This window comes from Capricornis sumatraensis, chromosome 22, assembly GCF_032405125.1.
Source record: "Capricornis sumatraensis isolate serow.1 chromosome 22, serow.2, whole genome shotgun sequence".
Classification (NCBI taxonomy): Eukaryota; Metazoa; Chordata; class Mammalia; order Artiodactyla; family Bovidae; genus Capricornis; species Capricornis sumatraensis.
In genome coordinates, this window is record NC_091090.1 from 19709520 (window position 1) to 19731532 (window position 22013).

Consider the following 22013-nt stretch of genomic DNA (forward strand, 5'->3'; position numbering starts at 1 on the left):
GGGCTGGGTTGAAAGGGAAGAATATTTTAAGGGAGGCTCTAGTGGGATTCCCCAGAAGCAGACGCTGAGGCAAGGATGTGGCTGGAAGTCGTTTTGGGGGAATCAAGCTTAAGAAGCAGCAGCAGCAGAATGGGGAAATGAGGTGGGAATGATGGTATTAATGAACTCAGTTCCAGTGGGTACCCTCTGGGACATTGCCTAGAACACGTCATAGGGCTGTCCCACCCAAGAGACAAGGAACTGGGCTATTTATCCTGTCATGCTCTTTTATTATTGGTTGAGGGCTCTTCCTGTTGGCTTTACCTTCCCACAGTTTCTGCTCTCTCCCCTACCCAAATGCCCACTCTCCAGCACCCAGAGAATTCTCTGGAGCAGAGAGCAGCAGTGCTTGCAGTAGAAAGTTGTTGGTGTGAGCTGAAACCAAAGCCAGAGTTCCAAGGCAGGGCTGGGGGAGCACCACAGTGGGTGCCACAGAAGCTGCCAGGGCTCTCGATCCTTAGCTCAGACTCCGAGAACTGTCTTCATCGCAGAAAATAGGACTGAGATGAAAGACTCATCTCATTCCTGCATGGAGAGCTAGACAACAGGGCAGGGCAGAGTCTCCCTGGTCCTGACAGAGGGAAGGCACCCTGGGGGCCTCTCAGTTTGGAGACCAGGCCTGTGGTAATGCCCAACCAGAGTCAGAAATTTGCAGTGTGTTGGAGAGACAGACTAGAAACAGACTGATCCCAGTTCTTTGGGCTCTTGGTATTTAAGAAAGGGCATAAGCAGTGGCTAAGGCTCATGATGGAGGATTCTGGACCACAGAACTGCAGGCCAGACCATGGAGTTAGCATTCTAGCCTTCTAGGTAAGGATTTGTCTCGTTGCTTAGTGTAGGGATCTGGAGACTGACATCACACCCTCTACACCCTTGTCAGTTTATTATATGTGCCTGTGTACTATACATCTGCCTGCAGCCTCAGTATAGACATTCACATCAACAAATCATTCTGTCAACTTCATTGAGTCCCAAGTTTAAGGTCCCACCCTAAATATTGTCATTCACAGGCCTCTGGATGGATACACCCTACTGACTATTCAAGCCCACTGTCTCATGCCCACACTGGACAAAACTAGCTAAGAAACATCCACCCCTCCCTCCCCAAAATTCAGTCTGAATAAGCAGTCCCCTATGAAACAAGTTCAAACCTGCACAGCTGACCATTTGTCAGGAAACTGTTAGTTGTAACTTGTAAGGTGGTTACAAGATAAATGGCAGAGGACCCCTGCTTTTCAAGAGCTTCCAAGTCCTGCAAATAAATGCCTGCTTCTTTTGTAAGGTACTTGCTGAAATAGTTCCATAAAAAGAATGTCAGAATGGCCGTGACTCCCCACACAGGCCAGAGCATTAGAGACTGGGTTTTTAGGCCCAGGAGCTCTCTCCATCAGAGCCCTGCTCCTCCCCTCCTGTGCAGATCAGCCTCCTGGGTACTCACACACTGACCATTTTTCAGCCATCAGTATCCACCACCTCCTTCAAGCTGCGTTTGCAGCCTATCTTTGCATGGTTTTGTGAGGCTTGTTTTGTTTTGTTTTGTGGACCATGCTGGTACATCTACCAGCAGGCTGTGTGAACTTCAGACAGTTGCTTAACCACTCTGAGTTTGTCATCAGAAAGGACATAATAACATTAGAGTGAACCTGTGAAAGTATCCTTTTTAGGTTAAAATGGTTGAATATTGGCACTTTCATAGTTTCCATCTAATACCCACTTTGTGGGGTTATAGGAAAGACATGGTGAGAAAGTATATGTGACGCTGCAGAGCCCCCATATCTAGCTAGTTTGGGAGTCCCGAGGAAGGCCACATTCTGCTTAGTGCCAAATCACCCTGGAGTGGGAAACGACTACCCGCACCAGTGCTCTTGTCTGGAATATTCCATGGACAGAGGAGCCTGCTGGGCTATATAGTCCATGGGGCCGCAAAGAGTCAGACATGACTAAGAGACTGAGCGTGTGTGTGCGCACACATACACACACACACGCACACACACTCACAAACACACACACCCGAATCACTACTCCTCTCAAGTATCTGCAGGATGGGGTCCAAAGTCTGTTCTTCCACAGGCCTTCCAGTGATTTCTGGAAATTCTTGTGACCTCTTGTTCCCTCCACCATGTTCCCTCCATAGTGAAAGCTGATGTCAATTGCACACTTGCTCTCTTCCAGGTGTTGTGCTCTGCACTTTTCACGTATACACACATCTAGTCCTCTTCTCCACCCATGGGAGCTGGGTACTTCCACTGTCATTCGCCTTCCCAAAGAGGGAAAGAGAGGTGCCAAGAAGCCAAGTGTTTTGCCAAGGTCACACAGCCAGGAAGTGAGAGAGCCAGGGCTTAAAACCCAATCTTTAGCACCAGCTGCTTCCCACACCCTCCGGGGTCCTGCCACCGCTGCCATCATGAGCTGTTCCGTGCCAGCCTCCCACAGGTACCTCTCTCAATGAACCCATAGGTTCCGGGTATGGGCACTCTATTTCTCACAAGTGCTGAGATCAAGCAAATTCATCAGAGGACTGATTAAAGGGAAAGGAAAAACAAAATCAAGCAGGATTAGGAATGAGAAAGAAGATACAGACCTAGATGCACTAGAGATTGAAAGATAAGCAGGCAATTCTGCAGCAACTCTGCAGAAACAAAATAGGAAATCCAGAGGTGGATATTTACTTAGAAAAATATAAATTACCTAAATTGACCCAAGGAGAAGTAGAAAATGAGAAGGCCAATTACTGCAGAAGAGACTAGAAAGGTGATTAAAGATCTACCATTATAAAAGGCACCAGGAACAGATGGTTTCACAGCTGAGTTCTGTGTAACCTTTAAAGAACAACTAATTCCAATGTTAATTAAACTCCTCCTAATCATAGAAAAAGATAAAGCACTGCAATTCATTTTATGAAGCCTACATTGCCTTAGTACTAAAACCTAATGCAGAGAGTGCTTAGAAAAAGGAGACTGTAGACTATTATTCTTCTACATAGAACTGTAAAAATTCAAAATAAAACACCAGTAAATGAAATCTGGCAAAATGTCATTATGATCAAATGAGATTTCTCCTAGTAACACAGATTTATAACGGGAAATCAATTAACATAATTCATTACACCAACAAATCCAAGGGAAACATATGATCGTATCTATAAATGATGAAAGTGTTTGATGAAATATAAACTCTAAGTAAAATCAAAATACAATAAATTCATTCATTCTTTCAATACGTATGTACTGAATGCTTACTGTGCATGTAGGGATTGTAGCTGTGACCATATCAAGCAAAATTCCCTGCCCTCAGAGAACTCATATTCTAGTGATTGAGACACATAACATATAAGATGCATAAGGAAAGTATACACAATGTTAGAAATACATGCTAAGTAGAAAATTATTGCAGGGGGTAGGAAGTTAGAAGGGAGTGGTGGAGGACGAGATGGTTAGCTAGCATCACTGACTCGACAGACATGAATCTGTGCAAACTCCAGGAGACAGTGAAGGACAGGGAAGCCTGGCATGCTGCAGTCCAAGAGATCATGAAGAGTCGGACACGACATAGCAACTGAACAGCAACACGAAGTGAGAAGGTTAGGGCAGTCGGGGAAAAAGTTACTAAGCAGTGATAGCTGAAAACAGACCCAGGAAAGCCATTCTAGACACAGGGAACAGCGGTGTGACAACCACGGCAGCCACGTGTGTCCTGGAGAAACTGCTCAAGGCCAAAGTTCCATGGAGTGCTGGAGGGTAAGAGGGTTATTATCCAGTTGCTGCAACCAGATTAGCGGTGCCCTGGAAAGTTCGCTGAACACATGACACAGCAAGGACAAAACAGGAAGTGACTTATGCTGCCACCCGAGACTGCTATCTCGGGCTCACAGGCGCCACCCTCAGGGCTTCTGCCCACCCTTGGCAGGCACCATATGGTGAGCCAGCTGAGCACCTTGTATCAGAATTACTGGGTGCCCCCCCCCACTCCCCTGAGTCCCCAGCAGAACCTGCAGACCTAAAGGAGCTGAGACAAAGCTGCAATAGTGTCATTTTTCAACAGAAACCCCACATCTGAACCCTCAGGGCTGGGCTGACTCCCAAGGCCAGACAAAGCCAGCACAATGGCTGATGGATCCATCTTTCACAGTCCGGATTATTCAGTCTGAAACCACACTATGTTGGGAACACCAAAACACATTTTCTATTTTTCGAATTCCCCAAGGACATGGACTGGTGAAACACACCAAATTTCCATGACTAGACAGAACACACCCTCTGGCAGCTGAAAGAATGGGTGGCCAGATTTGGGTGACAGCACCATGTTCTCCAAGAACAATGGCTGGGTGCTCATTTCTCTACCCAGGGCCTCAGTCTGCTGGTTCTCCTAAAACGAGAGAAGCAGGCACCAAAGATAAACTCACCTCTCGTTCCAAATCCTCACACTACCAGCTGCCTCCAAGTGACAGTTCTCTGGCTAAAATAAAACTCAACCCTCATGGACTCCTACACTTAGGAGAAGCACCAAGCACAATATCTGGCATGGAGTGGGCACTTGTAAAGCTCCCCGTCCTCCCCCTCTCTCTGCCTTTTCAGTTTTCCCCAATGCACCCTACAGGTGTCCCACATGGGTGTCAGCCCATAGAGCTGAAAGGGAAAGGTGCCTCTTCAGCAGGGAGAGGAGCTTTGCGAAGACAGATCTCCACACTCTGCTGTGGACTTCTTAGGATGAGGTTATACAGTCCCCTTCTGCATATTCTCTTTACAGAAATTACAGCTTAAGAAAGTAAATACAGGGGCTTCCCTGGTGGCTCAGTGGTAAAGAACCGACCGGTCAGTGCAGGAGACACAGATTCAATCCCTGGTCTCAGAAGATTCCACATGCCATGGAACTAAGCCCGTGCACCACAAATTTTGAGCCTGTGCTCTAGAGCCTGGGAGGTGCAACTACTGAAGCCTGTGGATGCTAAAACCCATGCTCCATAAGAGAAGCCACTGCAATGAGAAGCCCACAGCAGCAACTAGAGAATAACCCCTGCTCACTGCAACTAGAGAAAAAGCTCTCGCAGCTATGAAGCCCCAGCACAACCAAAAATAAATAAATTTTTTTTTAAGTTGCATACATATATAAAGAAAATAGGGCTTCTCTGGTAGCTCAGCTGGTAAAGAATCCTCCTGCAATGCAGGAGACCCTGGTTCGATTCCTGGGTTGGGAAGATCCTCTGGAGAAGGGAATGGTTACTCATTTCAGTATTCTGGCCTGGAGAATTCCATGGACTGTACAGTCCATGGGGTCACAAAGTGTCAGACACAACTGAGCGACTTTCACTTTCATAAAGAAAATAAATATGGAATGCTAGATACATACAGTAGATTTAAGGAGAGAGCATCAGTGGGATCCCGCCTTGCTCAGCAACTCCCAGAGCAGGGCTTGCAGCAACAATTGCATCCTTCAGATGAGATGGGTTGGAAGCCTGGCTTTGGGAGCTGATGTCTGCTCTGAAGATGGAGAGACCGTGGCCACCAAAACCCCGTCATTGACTCTGACCATGTGGTTGACATGGTCTACAGGAGACCACTCATCTTAAGGTCGTTATTGCTGTTGACAGTAAAAACTAAAAGATCCATGGGGTCTTCTTGCTTTGTACACTGCCTTCAACCTGGTATCAAATCATCAACATTGGGCTTGATATCAGAGGACTCCTGGCTCCTTGACCCACCACTTACCAGCTGAAGAACTGCAGGCAAGTTCCTAGAGCTTGTTGAGCCTCAGGGGTTTTGCCTATAAATGGAATGTTCATATCCCACCAGAGTTATTAAGAGGAGAAAATTAAATAGTGCTCACAGCAGGGTCCACCTTAAAGAGTGATGTTGCTCATTTAAAGTATCTGAGGTTCTGTAGGACCCAGGGACAGGCTTTCTCATGCTTCTCCCACTTCACATCTCATGATTTGACACTTCTTTCTCCAATTCGCTCATCCATGTTTCAATAGCAATAAATATGTTAGTAAAGCCTGATGTCCAGACATCACCAGGTACACCCACAGAGTCAAACAAAGTTCAGTTTATGAAATTGCCACCATCAAGGAGAGCATGGGCCATGGGAAACTGTGGAGCAGCCTCAGTAAGAGGTTGGTGTAGGGTTTGGACTTGTTTTGCATGATTTTGGAGAAGGCTTAGGAACCAAGGGTTGTTCTCAATTGAATGCTATCATGAAGCAGGAGCATTTTGCTGGTTGTGTGTCTTAATCATTTTTAGCTAAGAGACAACAGGAATGAAGCAAGGCCAGAGCTGTTTGTGTCCACTGAAAGAAAAGGATGTCCATACATCCTTTTTGTAACCATGCTTGTGTTTATCATCGACACAGAGAGGCCTTGTCTAATGCTGATCTTTTGTAAAGTTGTTTATTTCAACAGGAACCACTAGGGCCAAGGGACAAGCTAGTAGTGGCCAGTACTGATGTCTAAACTGTTTTTTATTCTCAATATACACAAACATAGGTACTAACCACTAGAGAACTCAAGTGCTCCCTGACTCAAGGGTGAAGTGATTGTATATTCTATATTGTGTCTACTCTCAGCTTTTTCCAGAAAATGTTAGCCCTAGTCATTCCCCCAAGGAGGGCTCAACAGAGCAGAAGATAGAACAGCTCACAAGGATACAGGGGCCTGGGCTGGGGATGAGCTGGGCTCAGGCCCTGGATGGACAGAAGGGTCTCCAAAATGTGTGCCTGGACAGGAAGAAGCTGGCCTCAGTCTCTGCTCTTCACATCTGTGTTTGCCAGACCCAAGGAATAGAGAGCCATCCCTTCCTGGATAATCAGGCCTGCAGGAAAATGTCTTGCATTTCACCAAGCCAGGAGAACAGGTCTCTATTCTCTGTTCTCTTTCTCTGAAGAGAAAGTTAAAGACTTTGGAAACATGCATTGATGGTAAGATATGAGAAGGGAATCTAACACCAAGGGCTGTGTGACCTTGAACAAGTTGCTTCCCCTCTCTGGACCATGGTGTCCTTATAACGGTAAGAAGCAGGCTAGTCCCTAAGCTCCTTTTGTCTGGCATCTTGGGAGCTAAGAGCTGAAGAAATGAAGAGCAGGCTCTTCTCTCACTGAGGATTTGGATTGGTGGAGGGAAGAAAGAAGAGAGCTGGAACCAGAACTGAGCCAGGAACTCTCACACAACTCACCGTGGGAATGGGCCTCAAACTCTCAGACTGTGAAGATGATGTTCCCTGACTTGTGAGGATAAGTAATGATTACTCAGTGCTTATGATATGCCCAGTATTGCTCTAAGAGCTCTACATGGTTAATAAGTGAATTCTCATAACCACCCTATGGGGTGGACAATATTATTATTCCCATTTTATGGATGGAGAAACTGAGTTAAGGAGCTAGTAAGTCACTCACCCAGGGTCCCACAACCACTGAGTGACTCAGCTGGGGTTGGAACACAGGCTGTCTGGGTCTCAAGTCCATGTTCTCAGCTATATCTGGTACTGCCTCTCTGAAGTGTAGACAGCCCTTCCACATGAGGTCGGCAAAACAAATTCAGCTGACTCACTCCTTTCATGAATAAAGTTGTATTGGCGCACAGTCACATCATTTATTTATTGTCTGACTTTCAAACAACAATGGCAGAGATCAGTAAATGCAGTGGCGACCACATAGCCCTTCATGGATCAAGGTGGCCGGCTCCCAGCCTAGAGCTGGCACTGCCACTTCCCATGTGGGCCCAGATTAAGCTGCTTTTCTGAATCTCCCTTTCCTCATCTGTGAAATGCGCTTGTTTGGGGAATTTGGTGAGCTGATAATTGTTGTTTAGTCGCTAGGCCATGTCCAAATCTTTACAACTCTATGGACTGTAGCCCACCAGGCTCCTCTGTCCATAGGACTGCCCAGGCAAGAATACTGGAGTGGGTTGCCATTCCCGTCTCCAGGGAATCTTCCCAATCCAGGAATCAAACCCGCATCTCCAGTATTTCTGGTGGATTCTTTACCGCTGAGCCACCAGAGAAGCCCGAGCTAGTATAGGCATGCACAAATGCCAACCCAGAGCAGGTGCTTGATAAGGGTTAGTTGCTATCATCACTAACAGTGTGATGAAAATTAGGACTGAATCTTACACCACCACTGAGGGCAGGACTCCGTGGGAGTGGGGTGGAACCCAGGCACAGGCAGAGGAAGTCGTTGGCTCAGAGTTTCGTGAAAGCTGAGGCAGAGCCCAGGTCTCCCGATGGAGACTCCTCTTTCCCCCACCCCTGCAATCCCAGCCCTGGTCCTCATTTGTGTTCTCTGGCGTGTGGAGCTGCCTGTATGTGTTTGTGAGTTTTCAGCATCTGTAAGTACCCACAGCCGCTCAGAGCTCGCTGGCACAGACATTTGTCAAAGATGACACGCCAGTGATCCATGCCACCAGAGACAGTGACGGATGTGTTCTCTGGCACCGCCGTGCAGGCAGCGGAGGATGGATGTGGTCCTGGCGCCCGCTCAGCCGGGCTGTGCTGGGAGCCTCGGACCAAGCAAGAGACAAACTGCAGCCCGGTCAGCGGGCGAGCAGGTTCAGAGCCTGCCTCCCCTCCCTGCTCCCTGCCAGAAACCCTTCCTCTCTCCCTGCTCCCTCCCCTCCAAGCCAGGCCTGCCGAACCTGCTGTGCACTTAGCACTTGTGTGAGGTCACAGATAAGGAGATGGATGCTCATGAGATTTGGGTCCTTTTCATTATAATCATAATAATGGCCAACACTCATGTATGTTGTGTGTATGTGTGTGTGAAAGTCATTCAGTAGTGTCCAACATTTTGCGACCCCATGGACTGTAGCCCACCAGGCACCTCTGTCCATGGGATTCTCCAGGCAAGAATACTGGAGTGGGTTGCCCTTCCCTTCTCCAGGGGATCTTCCCAACCCAGGGACTGAACCCGCATCTCCTGCACTGCAGGCAGATTCTTTCCTGTCTGAACCATCAGGGAAGCCCGTCATATATATTGAACTGTCCTAAATCTGAGCATTTGTACTTAGCCATCTCAGTGATGGACAGAGAGGCCTAGCGTGCTCCAGAGTAGGACACGACTGAGCGACTGAACTGAACTGAACTGATCTCAGTGCAGGGAAAGGACTCTAGGGTCAGATAGGTTAGGGGACTCCTCCAAGGTCACACAGCAAATGGCAGAGGCAGGCAATCCAGACAGTCTGGCTCCAGAGTCCCCTGACACTCAAGGCTTCTATTTGAAGGTCTGAGGTGGAGGGGGCCCCACTGCAGGCCCAAGACAGACAACAGGAAGTAGAAACAAAGGACCCAGCTTCCCTGCCAGGCTCACCGCTAACCCACTGAGGGGTCAGGAACTGCCATCCTGTCTTACGTTCCCACTTGCAAAATCAGTAACTGCTGCTGCTACAGGGTCTTGTGTGGCCCCAAACAGCTTCTAGCCTGGCCCCTGTCTTCTTCCAGGAACCCCACCCCTGGTTCCTCTGCCTCCATGCATTCACTGTCTCCACCCTGTGACTCCAAGTCAGATTCCTCCTGGAATACCATATCCAGGCTCATTAAGCTGTCACCTCTGCGTCCCTGAGGCAAGCTCACAGTCCTCTGAGATTTTGTAGGGATTTTTATGGCTAGTGACAGCAAAAGGGAACAGACCACATAAAACAAAAAGAAGAGAGATGAAGAGAGCTCTAAAAAAGTTTCCAAAATCTTGCTCTAAAAGCTCCTCGTGGGCATTTCATATACATGGATGACCAATGTCCCTCTCCTTCTGGGTGAGATTTAGAGAGACCACAGTCTGAGGTCTAGTCCAGCCTGTCACTTGCTGCGGTGCCTTCCTTTCTCTGAGCCTTAGTTTTCTCATCTGTAAAATGGGGACAATGATAGCACCTATCTCATTAAAATAATTGCCAGGATTAAAGCGCTTAGAACAAATCCTGATACATAGCGAGGGCTCAGTAAATGCCAAATATTGTTATTCCCTGATTTTCAGTTGCCTCGATGGGAAAATGAGGGGGTGGGTCTCATGCTGGGTGTGGACTTCCGGCTGGAACATTCTGTGATTTGGTGACACACCTGTGATGCTTCCTTATCTCCTCCCACACAACATTCTACTTGGAATCTGCTGAGCCCCAGACTAGTGCTTTGCACAAATGGGAGGCGTTACACTCTTATTCACAGTGAGGAATTGTTCCCATTGCAACGTTGACATCCAGTGAGCCACCTCTGTTGGTCGACATAGCTGGACAGCATGAGCTATGTGGCCAGGTCCCTGCCAAACACACTCTGCACTGACAAACCTCAGGACCGCTCCCTAAGATTCCGTGAAAAACAGTCCCCACCATCCCATCTATGCAGACCCGGCCCCATCAACATAATGTTTACAGAAACCATTAGTTACAGCTTCCCTGGGATTCATGCAGAGGACACCCACGCTGGGCGAGAATTTCTCTTGCTGTTCAAGCTGTGTAAAAACTTGAAAAGTCATTTTATTTTTCAATCTGCGGGCAAGTTGCCACCAAACCAAGAAGCATCGTTGCAGGACTTTTTTTTTTTTCAGCTTTTTTGGGGGCGTGGGGTGGGGTTTGGTGATGGCTTTTTTATTTTTTCCACTGATGCTTTTTGGATAAACACATAAATCAGCATCATCTATATTCATTAGATAACATGCCTTGTTCAATACAAAATTACCCCTGTTTTGCATGATTTTCCCCCCTTGTGATTAATATAAATGACTTAAGTTAATTATGTTTCTCTTCATGGAAAAATGTATTTGTCAAAGTGCTGAAACATCAATAAAAAAGAAGAAGTGTCATTTGAAGAAGGGCAGGACTGCAAATGAGTAGGCACGGTGTGGGGAAGGGAGCGAAAGCGCCCGTCTGGGGGTGTCATTCTGATTGAGTGGGCGCCCTTTATATTTACCAACAGTGACAAAAGCATTTTTCTCAGTTAAGCACTCACGGGTCTGATGAGGTATATTGATGTCATCATTCTTAGCAATAATGATACCTCAGACATAGAGAAAGTGGTTTTCTCCAGGTTCCCAAAGAATGCTGCATGGATTAAGCATCACCTGTCATTTCCAAGGACAGCTAAAGCTGGCTATCTTACCAGCCAGTCCCTTAAAACTGGCCCAGCATTGTGGACTGAGAGAGAGAGAGAGAGAGAGAGAGGCAAATACAGATGATTAAATGAGCGAGGGGGAGAGAAATGAAGGGAAAGCAGGGGAAAGAGAGGGTGGGACGAACTGAGAGAGTAGCTTTGCCATGGATCGCTGCCATGTGTGAAATAGCGAGTGGGAAGCTGCGGTCTAGCCAGGGACCTCAGCCTGGTGCTCTATGATGACCTAGAGGAGCGGGAGGCAGGCTGGAAAGGGAGGGGACATGTGTGTGCTTGTGACTGATTCATCCTGTTGCATGGCAGAAATCCACCCAACATTGTAAACCAATTAGCCTCCAATTAAAACTTTTCTTTAAAAATTTTAAAGGAAAAGCAACCATGAGGCTGTTATGGAGTCCTAGAGCAAGAAGGAGGCTTCAGCTCAACCACCTCCTTGGACCAGTGACTTAGATTAAGGTTCAAGGAGGGGAAAAGGGACTTTGCCAAGGACACACAGCCTATTAGTAGCAGATCTGAGACAGAACCCAGCACCCTTGATGCCCGGATCCTGGTCTTTTCCCTACTTGCTGCTGCTCGCCGCCCCCGACTCAGCCTGGGCACCAGGAATCAAGGGCAATGGGGCCCACAGATGGCCAGTGGGTCAGGACCACCGGAAAATCTCTGGGTTATTGCCTTTTTCTATGGTACCAGAAATGCCTCTACGACACCCTCTTGCCTTGGTTTCCTAAAAGCAGACCCAGAGACAAGATCATGGGTGCCGGAGGTTTCTTTGAGAGGGGAGCCCAAGACACCCAAGTGAGGTGGAGGGGAAGTAAGAGGGGAAGGGAGGAAAGCCAAGAGTGCCAGGGGAGGAGGGGGGAGGGGTGCTAACGAGGGGATTACTGCTTCCTTCGGGTACCTGAGCTCATACCCACCAGGAGACACTGTGGAGAATGAGGCCTCCCAGTGCTGAACAGAGGGCAGAAACATTCGTTCCATCACTCCCAGGGGCTTTCATCTCCAGCCCCTCTTCCCCAGGCTGAGCAAGCTCCCAGGGTGTCAGAACAACCCAGAGAACTGGACCTGGACAAACTGGACCTGGGCATGTGAGTGGGGAGAGCCAGCATACATGGCCACCGCCTACCCCAAATGCAGGTGAAATGTATTTAGCCAAAATAGCTCCTGCAGGAGACTCTGAGCAAAAGGCCCCTGGCCTGGTGTCAGAAGACCTGAGTTGAGTCTCAGCTCTGCATTGCCTACATGCCTTTGGACCTTAAGCCACCTCCCGATTCCTCCCTCTCATCTCCTTCATCCATGCCATTCTACCTCCATAGCCAGGTATGAGATACTACAGGTAAAAGCTCCTGGAACTCCTTAAAGAAGAGCAGCTCTATAAATGGGGGCTGACTGCTGCTTCCCTGTCTCATCTGAACTTGAACTATTTCCCTAACTTGTAGCAGAATCAAAAGCTCAAGACTGTGGGCTATGGGGACACAGAATTATTTCGTTTGACTTGCAGGGCACTTATTACATGTTTCCCGCTTATTGTGCGAACATTACAAGGTTCCGTTTAAGAGTCCAGATGTTTGCTTTCTCTAGAGAAACTAACCATGTTAGTCCCATGGTTTTGTGTAGCATCCCCTGTCATCAGTTGGTTGGAGCAGCAAGGTGGCCGCACTCTCCACTGTCCTGACCCCAGGCTGGGAGTCAGCCAACACTTATCACGGTGCCTGTTAACCTTGTTCTTCCAACAGTGAGGAGACATGTTTCTGCATCAGGGTTTGTATCAGAATTGGGAACACCATGCCTGGTCCACCAAGACCAGTATGAGATCATACGAGCAAGTACAAATAGTAGTAGGAGCAAGTACAAAGAATAGTAGTAGGAGCTTAATATGCCATGTGTGTTTCAAAACAAGTCAGCCTAAACGGACTTCCCTGGTGGTCCAATGACCACCGTTCTGGGACCCATGTTCGATCCCTGGTCAGGGAACTAGATCCCACACGCTGCAACTAAGAAGTTCACATGCCACAGCTAAAGATCCTGCATGCTGCAACTAAGACCCAGTGCAGTCAAATAAATATTTTTTTTTAATGCAGCCTAAATAAGGATCAGCAAAAATGCAACCCCTCCCCCAGTCCTATCTGGTAGGTTACCTCTCTGGCCCTTACGAGACTTCGTGTTTCTGAAGCCTGATTTTGATAAACAAGGAATTTTCTGGCCAAAAATATGCGGTGTGTCTACTTCGTGGAAATCTGCCACTGCCTCTTCCTTCTCAGTTGATCTATGCCTTCAAGACCTTACCCAGTGACAAGACCCTAAACATCTTTTTTTAACATTTATTTATTTATTTGGCTGTGCTGGGCCTTAGTCACAGCATGTGAAATCTTTAGTTGCAGCAGGTGGAATCTAGTTCCCTGGTCAGGGATCAAAACCTGGGCTTCCTTCATTGGGAGCTCGAAGTTTTAGCCATGGACCACCAGGGAAGTCCTGACCCTAAACGTCTTGATAGAAAGCATCAGATCAACGAGCCAGACCCCAGGTATTCTGTGCTCTCCAGTCTCCAAGCTACAGGAGACTTCCGAAATTAACGGGGCGATGACAGCTAATTCAGTTCCGTCACTCAGTTGCATTCAACTCTTTACAGCCCCATCGAGTGCAGGCCTCCCTGTCCAGCACCAGCTCCCGGAGCCTGCTCAAACTCACGTCCATCGAGTCGGCGATGCCATCCAACCATCTCGTCCCCTGTCATCCCCTTCTCTCCTTGCCCTCAATCTTTCCCAGCCTCAGGGTCTTTTCCAATCAGCCAATTCTTCGCATCAGGTGGCCAAAGTGTTGGAGCTTCAGCTTCAACATCAGTCCTTCCAATGAATATTCAGGGTTGATTTCCTTTAGGATTGACTGGTTTGATTTCCTTGCAGTCCAAGGGACTCTCAAGAGCCTTCTCCAGCACCACAGTTCAAAAGCATCAATTTCTCAGCTCTCAGCTTTCTTTATGGTCCAACTCTCACATGCATGCATGACTACTGGATAAACCATAGCTTTGACTAGATGGACCTTTGTTAGCAAAGTAACATCTCTGCTTTTTAATATGCTGTCTAGGTTGGTCATAGCTTTTTTCTTCCAAGGAGCAAGTGTCTTTTAGTTTTATGCCTGCAGTTACCATCTGCAGTGATTTTGGAGTCCAAGAAACTAAAGTCTGTAACTGATAATTCTGCCAGACTCCTTAGTTGCGCTTATCAGTTTATAAAGCACTCTCAGTCACTCAACATTTACTTGATTAATATATGTGAAGGCTCTATTACAGACCAGGCACAATGTTACAGGCATGATGTTATACCAGGTAATCAAGATCCCTGCCCTTTGAAAGCTTCCAGTCTGGCAAGAAAATATTTTGAGTCAACATTTCCACAGCACTTAGTGTGAAACAGTCACTGTCCTAAGTGCCTTACCTAGAGTAACTCATTGACAGTAATTAACTCTTCACAGTAATTCTAGGAGGTAAGTACTACTTTTATCCCCATTTCACAGATGAGGAAACTGAGGTTCCAGAGCTTAAGCATCTTGTTCAAGGTTAGTGGTAGAGCCAGCCATCTGATTCACAGCAGACTGTTGGTAAAGATAGCCTTTTGCAACCATAGATTGGGAAGCTAAAACCTCACCAGTGAATATTCCCAAGTCCAAGACCACAGGGCTGGATCATCCCATTCCACAGCCCTGGACCCTTCTCTCACGCCACTTCAAAATTCAGAGATAGCTACTCACCGGAGAAGAAAGCACCACACTGGTTGGTCTGGTCTAAGAATGCCAGGGCTATGCTAGCAGGATTTATAGGTTCTGAGGCAATTTGCATCTCCTGTTGGAAGTTTTCCTCATCAAAGCAATGGAAATCAATGCTGTAAATATAGTTATAATGAACTGGCCTGCTCACACTCCCCATGTCTTCCTAAGGAAAAGAATCATGAGAGACACGTATTGGCTCCAACTCCATCACGTGCTTCTGCCTCACCCAGTCATCCCGCTGGGACTCTTCCCTGCTCCTGTCAACTGCATTTGAGATGTTTTGGGGGAGGGAGGCTTAATGGATGTTCTTTGTCGCTACATCCATGAGAATTCAGCACAGCTAAGAGTTAAGAACCAGGAGGAGTTTTACTTCTTCCAAGCATCAAAGTCCTGTCTCATAAGCAATCAAAGAAATGCAAAACAATGCCATGAGATTTTGGTTTTCATCCATAATATTAACAAGGAATTTAAAATATAATATTCAATGCTAGCAAGGGTGTGGTAAGAGAGACACACACGCATCCTTCTTGTTCGAATAAAAGCTGATACATCTGTGGGTTATAGTTGAACAGTATGCTCTTGAACCCAGACATTCCACCCTTCTGCTTAGAACAAAGCCTCAGACAGGTGTTTCTGGTAGAAAGTTGTCCATCTAACGTGTTTTTGTATGCACCGAAAAGGGAAACAGCTTTAAGGTCCTGGAAGAGGGGAATTGTTGCATAAATTATAGTACAGCCATAGGCCAGAAGAGATTTTGAAATAGTTGATTGGCATGGGAAAATGCTCACAAGCTGTTACACTTAAAAAATCAGAGTCCAACATCAAGATGTAGTTTCTAATTATATAATCTTTACCAATTCACAGAACTATGACTGGAAAGAAATACTGCAAGTGCTGCCAGTAGTAGTTCCTAGACTGGCCCAGTAACATGTGTTTTCTTCTTTGTTCTTTCCTAGACTTTCCAAATTTCCTCTAATGGTCATGTATCAGGTTTGTTTTCTCTGCTTTGGGGTATTATTATATAAAAAAGAAAGCAGCTAAAGATCTTAAGTCACCCTGACTCCTTCTGTTTATTACCAGCTGAGGTTTGCTTCGTAAAATAAGGACAATTGTACCTACACTGCTTCACAGGATTGTTGTAAAGATAAAATAAGAAAATGGATGTGATATGCTTTGTAAATTATAAGATACTGTACAAATGTTAGCTGTGGTTATCATTATTACACAAAATTAACTCCAACAATCTAATAGAAAAAAAATCTGTAATAAGATAGGGCTTTGGGAAAGGAACAAGGAAAATACAAAAATGAGCTAAGAATAGAAAGAAGCAAAAAGGCCACAGGTATTCTGAAAAATCTTCACCAGCATCTCTCAGGGAAAATGTTTAACAAGAAGCCCCAAAAAGAAAAATCTTACAAGGCAACCAAATGTAACAGCAGTGCTTGACTAGCAAGTCACAGAAGATGTTTTGACTTTGTTTAAAAAAAAAAATCTGAAAACTGAGGAATATTTAAATCAGGAGAATTGGGGAGCTCACTCATTGTGACAGGCAGATGAAAATCAGAATTAACTCAGGTCAAAAATGTATGGGAAATGTATCCTGCAGAATCGGACTTAACTCCAAAAGTAAAAATAAGCACCTCAGGGGAGAAAACTGGAGAGTGGGGGGGGGTGCATTTAATTATCACGGGGCCAGAGCTGCACTCAGAAATGACAAAGACCCAGGAAAAGAACTCGGATTCTTTACCTTGCCAAGGAAGACTCGGGATCTGCTATTCACTCCTATTTGAATCTCGGCTGTTCTAGTTTCTCCAACCCTCATGTCCTTCTTGCCTGCAGCTCCCTCTCTGACTTTCCCTCCGCTTCTTGACCTCCGCACAGCGCCTGCTCCACGGTCTGTTGTTTCTCTCTGCTCTTTCCTACCTGTTCTTTCCCCCTCTTCCCCACTAGCACCTACAGATGTCCACCTCCACAGGAGCCCTCTCCTCAACTCTCACGCTGTCTGTCTCTCCCACTGCCTTGTGGACACACCCCTGAGTAGAAGCTCTCTGCCACTTCCCACAGTGCTGCTAAAGCCAAATGGAGCTTCTTAAAAAACGACCAAACACACAGTGGTTCAGTGGATACTCATCAGCTGTTCCTGATAATAGATCTGCTAGAAACACAGGCTTCCTCATGTGTTTCTTCCTCTCTTCCCAAACCAAATCATCATGTCTCAGATCCTATTGACACATTCTTTCATGTTTTTCTTATAGCCAACCCTTCACCTGACCCCACCCAGTTCAGATCTTCCTGGGCTACTCCAGCAGCCTCCCAACTGCTTGTCCTTGCATCTCCTCCCCCGAGTTCCTTCTAAAGTGAAAGTGAAGCCGCTTAGTTTTGTCTGACTCTTTGCAACCATATGGACTGTAGCCTACCAGGCTCCTCCATCCATGGGATTTTCCACGCAAGAGTACTGGAGTGGGTTGCCATTTCCTTCACCAGGGGATCTTCCCAACCCAGGGATTGAACTTGGGTCTCCCGCATTGCAGGCAAACACTTTACCGTCTGAGCCACCAGGGAAGACCTATCCCTTCTAAAGGCCACTGTCAAGGAGAGCTTCCCAAGACCACACCCTCTCCTGACTTGAATTCTCCCAACTGAGCCTTTCAATGACTATCTTGTGTCTATTAGACAAAGAGCAAATGCCTTGCCTGACATTCAAAGTTCTCAAGCTCTCCCTAAGGGCTAGATGAATGACTTGGCCAAGTCCAGCTGAATGATTGGGCCAAGAGTAGCTTACAGGCGTGAAGTTGGGGTTACCAGTTGCCGAGAGATAACTGAGTGTGGGCAGAGTGGTCAGTGGTCAGAAGGTCAAGACCAAGGAAGGAAACATAATTGCCAACATCTGAGCACAAACGACAACATCCCAAAGTGGGTCAAGGCAATGGCGCCATTCCAGAGATGGAAAGGAGGGAAGAGAAGAGAAGCAAGAGAGTGGGTTCCAGAGACAAGGACCAAATGGGCAGAAGTTGCTGGAGTTGGAGGCAAAGAGGCCCTTCAGCCTGAGCAGTCAGGCCGTGCTTGCTCAGAGCCCAGGAGGCTGAGGCCGGGTGATATGACGCACCGGAAGAGAGCTTTCCTGGGCCCCTGCTCCCCACACAGTGCTTACCCTTCTCCATGCATGTGGAGCAAGTTGTAACCTCTCGAAAATCAACCACGATTAATTCTTTTGGTACATTTCCCCTCTGCGTGAGCCCGCCATGCCATGCTCCCTGCCCTTCAAACCAACTATGCATCCCCATCTCTAGGCATCTCCATCATTTCCCCAGCCTAGAATGTCCTTGACCCAACCATGTTTAATTCTCATCCAGCCTTCCTGGCACAACTCAAGTCCCGTGTCTACATCCAGTTCGCAAGAAATTTCCTTCTTTCTGAGTTCCATATTAAAAACAACCCAAGGGAATACAGGGTTTCTGGACCTGGATCTGTTCCACCTTTGCTGTAACCGCCTAGGCTGTCAGTGACTTTGGCATGCTTTTGGCTTCCCTTCTGAGGCAGCTACGTAGGCTGGCTAACCAACACCCATTCCCAACCTTGTCTGTCTTCACCACAGAGGCGGGAAAGCCTAAACGTTCATGGTCCCAGCCTCTTTTAATGCGAGGGTACTCATGTAGCACCGCTGTAGCCAAAGAGAGATGAGCTCAAGTTTTATTCTATGGAGTTTCTGGGAATGGGAGAGGTAGAGGTAAGGGAGTACTTCTGAAAAGCATTCATCTTTCCCAGTAAAAGAGACAGGAAAAGCTGGTATCTTGTCCTTCCTTTTGGTGTGTGTCTCAAACGCTGGCATGATGCCTGGGGCTGCAGCAGTCATTTTGTGACCATGAGACAAAAAGCACAAGGATGAAAAGCCAGCTGCTAAAAATAGATCTATAGGGCCTGGTCCCTAAGGACATTGTTGAGCAGCTAAAGCAACATCAGTGTTTACCCATCTCCAGACTACTTATTATTAGACAAAAAATTTTAATCTTACTTGTTTAATCTACCCTTAGTTAATTTTCCTATTACTTGCACCTGAAAGCATTCCTAACTCAATCATCTTTCTCACCAGGCTGAGAGCTCTTTGATTGCAGGGACCATGCCTTCCACATCTTTGCTTCCTTCAGCATCTAATGTAGGGTCTTGCCTATAAACAATCTTAATAACCTCAGCTAGCAGATGGGAAAGGATAGAAGAGAGTTTTCTATCCCTCAAAGTGTCTATTGAAGCAGACAAGACATGGCGTTACATGAAACAGTGGTAAACTAATGAGATGTTCTAGACCTAATTGAAAATTTTGATGTAAATAAATCCTGCCGACCAGATGGCACCCACCCAAGAGCTCTGAGGTGTGTAATTGCATAAATGCGGGCCAAAATGTCCATCCTATTAACATGAAAGTCCTCAGGTTCCAGAAGCCTGGATGATGGTCAATATCTCTCCCACCTACGAAGCTACCTGCACAGGAGTCTGAGGACCAGAGAACAGTGGGCCTGCCTTCTTTTCCAAACACGTTGACGGAATCTGTAAGAGAGATGCCAGGACACCTAGCCAATATGATGCAGTGGGAAGCTGGCCTGGTTCTTCCTAAAGGAGACTCAGAAAGGGCTAATCTGCAAATTCTCTTTTAAAGGGGAGCAATTAAAGAGGACTGATGAGGGGAGAAGTAAGGGCTTTTTGGACAGGATACATGTAGAATTCCAAAAAAAAAAAAAAAAAAAAAAGAGCTCATAGTGTGGTTTAAGCACACAGGCTTATAAATATTCATCTGTCCCTGGTGGCGCAGAGGTTAAAGCGTCTGCCTCCAATGCGGCAGACCCAGGTTCGATCCCTGGGTCAGGAAGATCCCCTGGAGAAGGAAATGATAACCCACTCCAGTATTCTTGCCTGGAGAATCCCGTGGACGGAGAAGCCCCATAGGCTCCTGTCCATGGGGTCGCAAAGAGTCAGACACGACTGAGCGACTTCACACTCACTCTGGGATGGGCAAGACCGTGACCTCAAAACTGGAAACAGGATTAAATAAGCATGTGTCTTGATAGAGACTTACTAACGGTAGGTTCCCTCAGGAATCCCACTCAGACCAACAGGAGTTATTTTGCAGAGGAAATATTCATAGCAGTCACTCTTCATCTACATAAGAGCCCAGCCCAAAACTCAGAAAACAGGTATAGGCTTGCCAGATAAAACACAGGACTGTGAGTTCTATTTGAATTTCAGAAAGACAGCAGATAATTGTGTGGTATAAGTACATCTCAAGTATAAGTGTGCCTCATGCAATAGTTGGGACATACTTACCCTGCAAAATAATTCCCTGGTTCTCTGAAATGGAACAGTTGCTAGGTGTTCTGGTTTGGGTTATTTTGTAAAGTTTGGAGTTTGGTTTTGTTTTTTTCATTTTTCTGTGTATCTTTAATTTTGTTTTCTGCTAAGTCTTGTAACGTTAGGCAGGGTGATAAGGAGGGAAGCTGGAAGATTCACCTGAGGAGGCCGAGGGGCGGCAGAGAGGGACTGGACAGGACACTGAAGCAGGCAGAATCTCACTGGAGTCTATGAGACCATCACCCTGGGTCCTCAGGACCTTGCGGGGTGGGGCGTGGGGGTGGAGAGCAAGGACTCACTGGTTAAGAGACAACAGCACAGCCTAGCAGTGAAGGCTATGGACTCTGGAACCAGTTAAGGCAGCTGGGATGCTGGGTACCAATTTCACGTAACGCCCATGTCTCATCTGCTTCAACAGACACTTTGAGGGATAGAAAACTCCCTTCTGTCCTTTCCCATCTGCTAGCTGTCTAGCTTCAACCCCCACTCCTGCATTTACCAGCTAGGTGTTTGGGGCAGTTGCTTAACCACCCTGTGCCTCACTTCCCTCATCTGCAAACTGGCATTAGAAGAGAATCCACCCTGTAGGTTGCTGAGGATTAAGTGGATGGACACATCTGAGGTGCCTAGAACAGTGCCTGGCACAAACAAATGTCAGTTACAATATTGTGCAGAGATGAGCCAGACTGAGTCTGTAAATTGGTGTTAACCTCTATCTAGCAGCTTTCCAAAGGCCTGGCTGGCTGGAGTCACTGAGTTTACACACTTCTCTGTCAGCCAGTGTCTTGTTGGAAAGCCCACATAGCACGCCTGGGGACTGACTGCCTGGTGGGGGGCAGTGCAGGAATGTGGCGCAGGCTGTCCTGGGGACGACCATTCCTCCATCAGTCACACTTCCCCATACCCAGGACCCCAGGTCCCCTCTGTTTGCAACAGGAGCAACAAAAGCCTTCCTTCCCAACATCTGCAACCACCTCTGCATCCCCAGACCCAGCAGCCCAGAGCTGGGTGTTCAGTCAAGTCAGGCTCCAGAGCCAGCAGGCTCTGTGGTGCACTCTGCTGGGGCAGCACTGGCTTGTCCCACCTCCCACAGCGTGGACCATGGCCTGACCTTGCTCTTTCCTGGCTCCTGGCTCCAGGCTCCTGGCTTGCTGCTGACCACAGGGCAGCACATTCTTTGGCCCCTCCAGACATGGCCTGGCCTCCATGTCTGTCCTGGCTCGACCTTGAAGGATTACAAGATCCTCAACGTCCTCCTGCCTGCCTGTCCCTGTCCTGGGCTCTCCAGTTCACCCTCTCCTGCTCACGAAACTCACCCAGAGTGACCTGTGTCTACCATTGGCACAGAAGCAACCAGTCAGTCCTCTGGAGTCAAATGGGAGGCTCAATACAGCTACTGAACAGACCCCGCCTCCCTTTCTCTGCTGCCTGAGGTCTTTCCTTCCACTATCAAGAAGTGAGTTCTGACGTGGTGGCCTGTGGGTAACACATTTAAAGTTTGAGGATAACCACAATTTAGGAATTCTCCCCAGGCCTGCTATCAGACATGTGTGGATGACTTCAGAAGTATCAGGGGCAGCAGAGTGAGGAACTAAGTGGGTGATTCCAGAAGGGACATTTTGGTTGTGGTTGTTGTTCAGTCACTCAGTCGTGTCCAGCTCTTTCCAACCCCACGGACTGCAGCATGCCAGGCTTTCCTGTCCTTCACCATCTCCCGGAGTTTACTCAAATTCATGTCCATTGAGGCAAAGATGCCATCTAACCATCGCCCCCATCTCCTCTTGCCCTCGGTCTTTC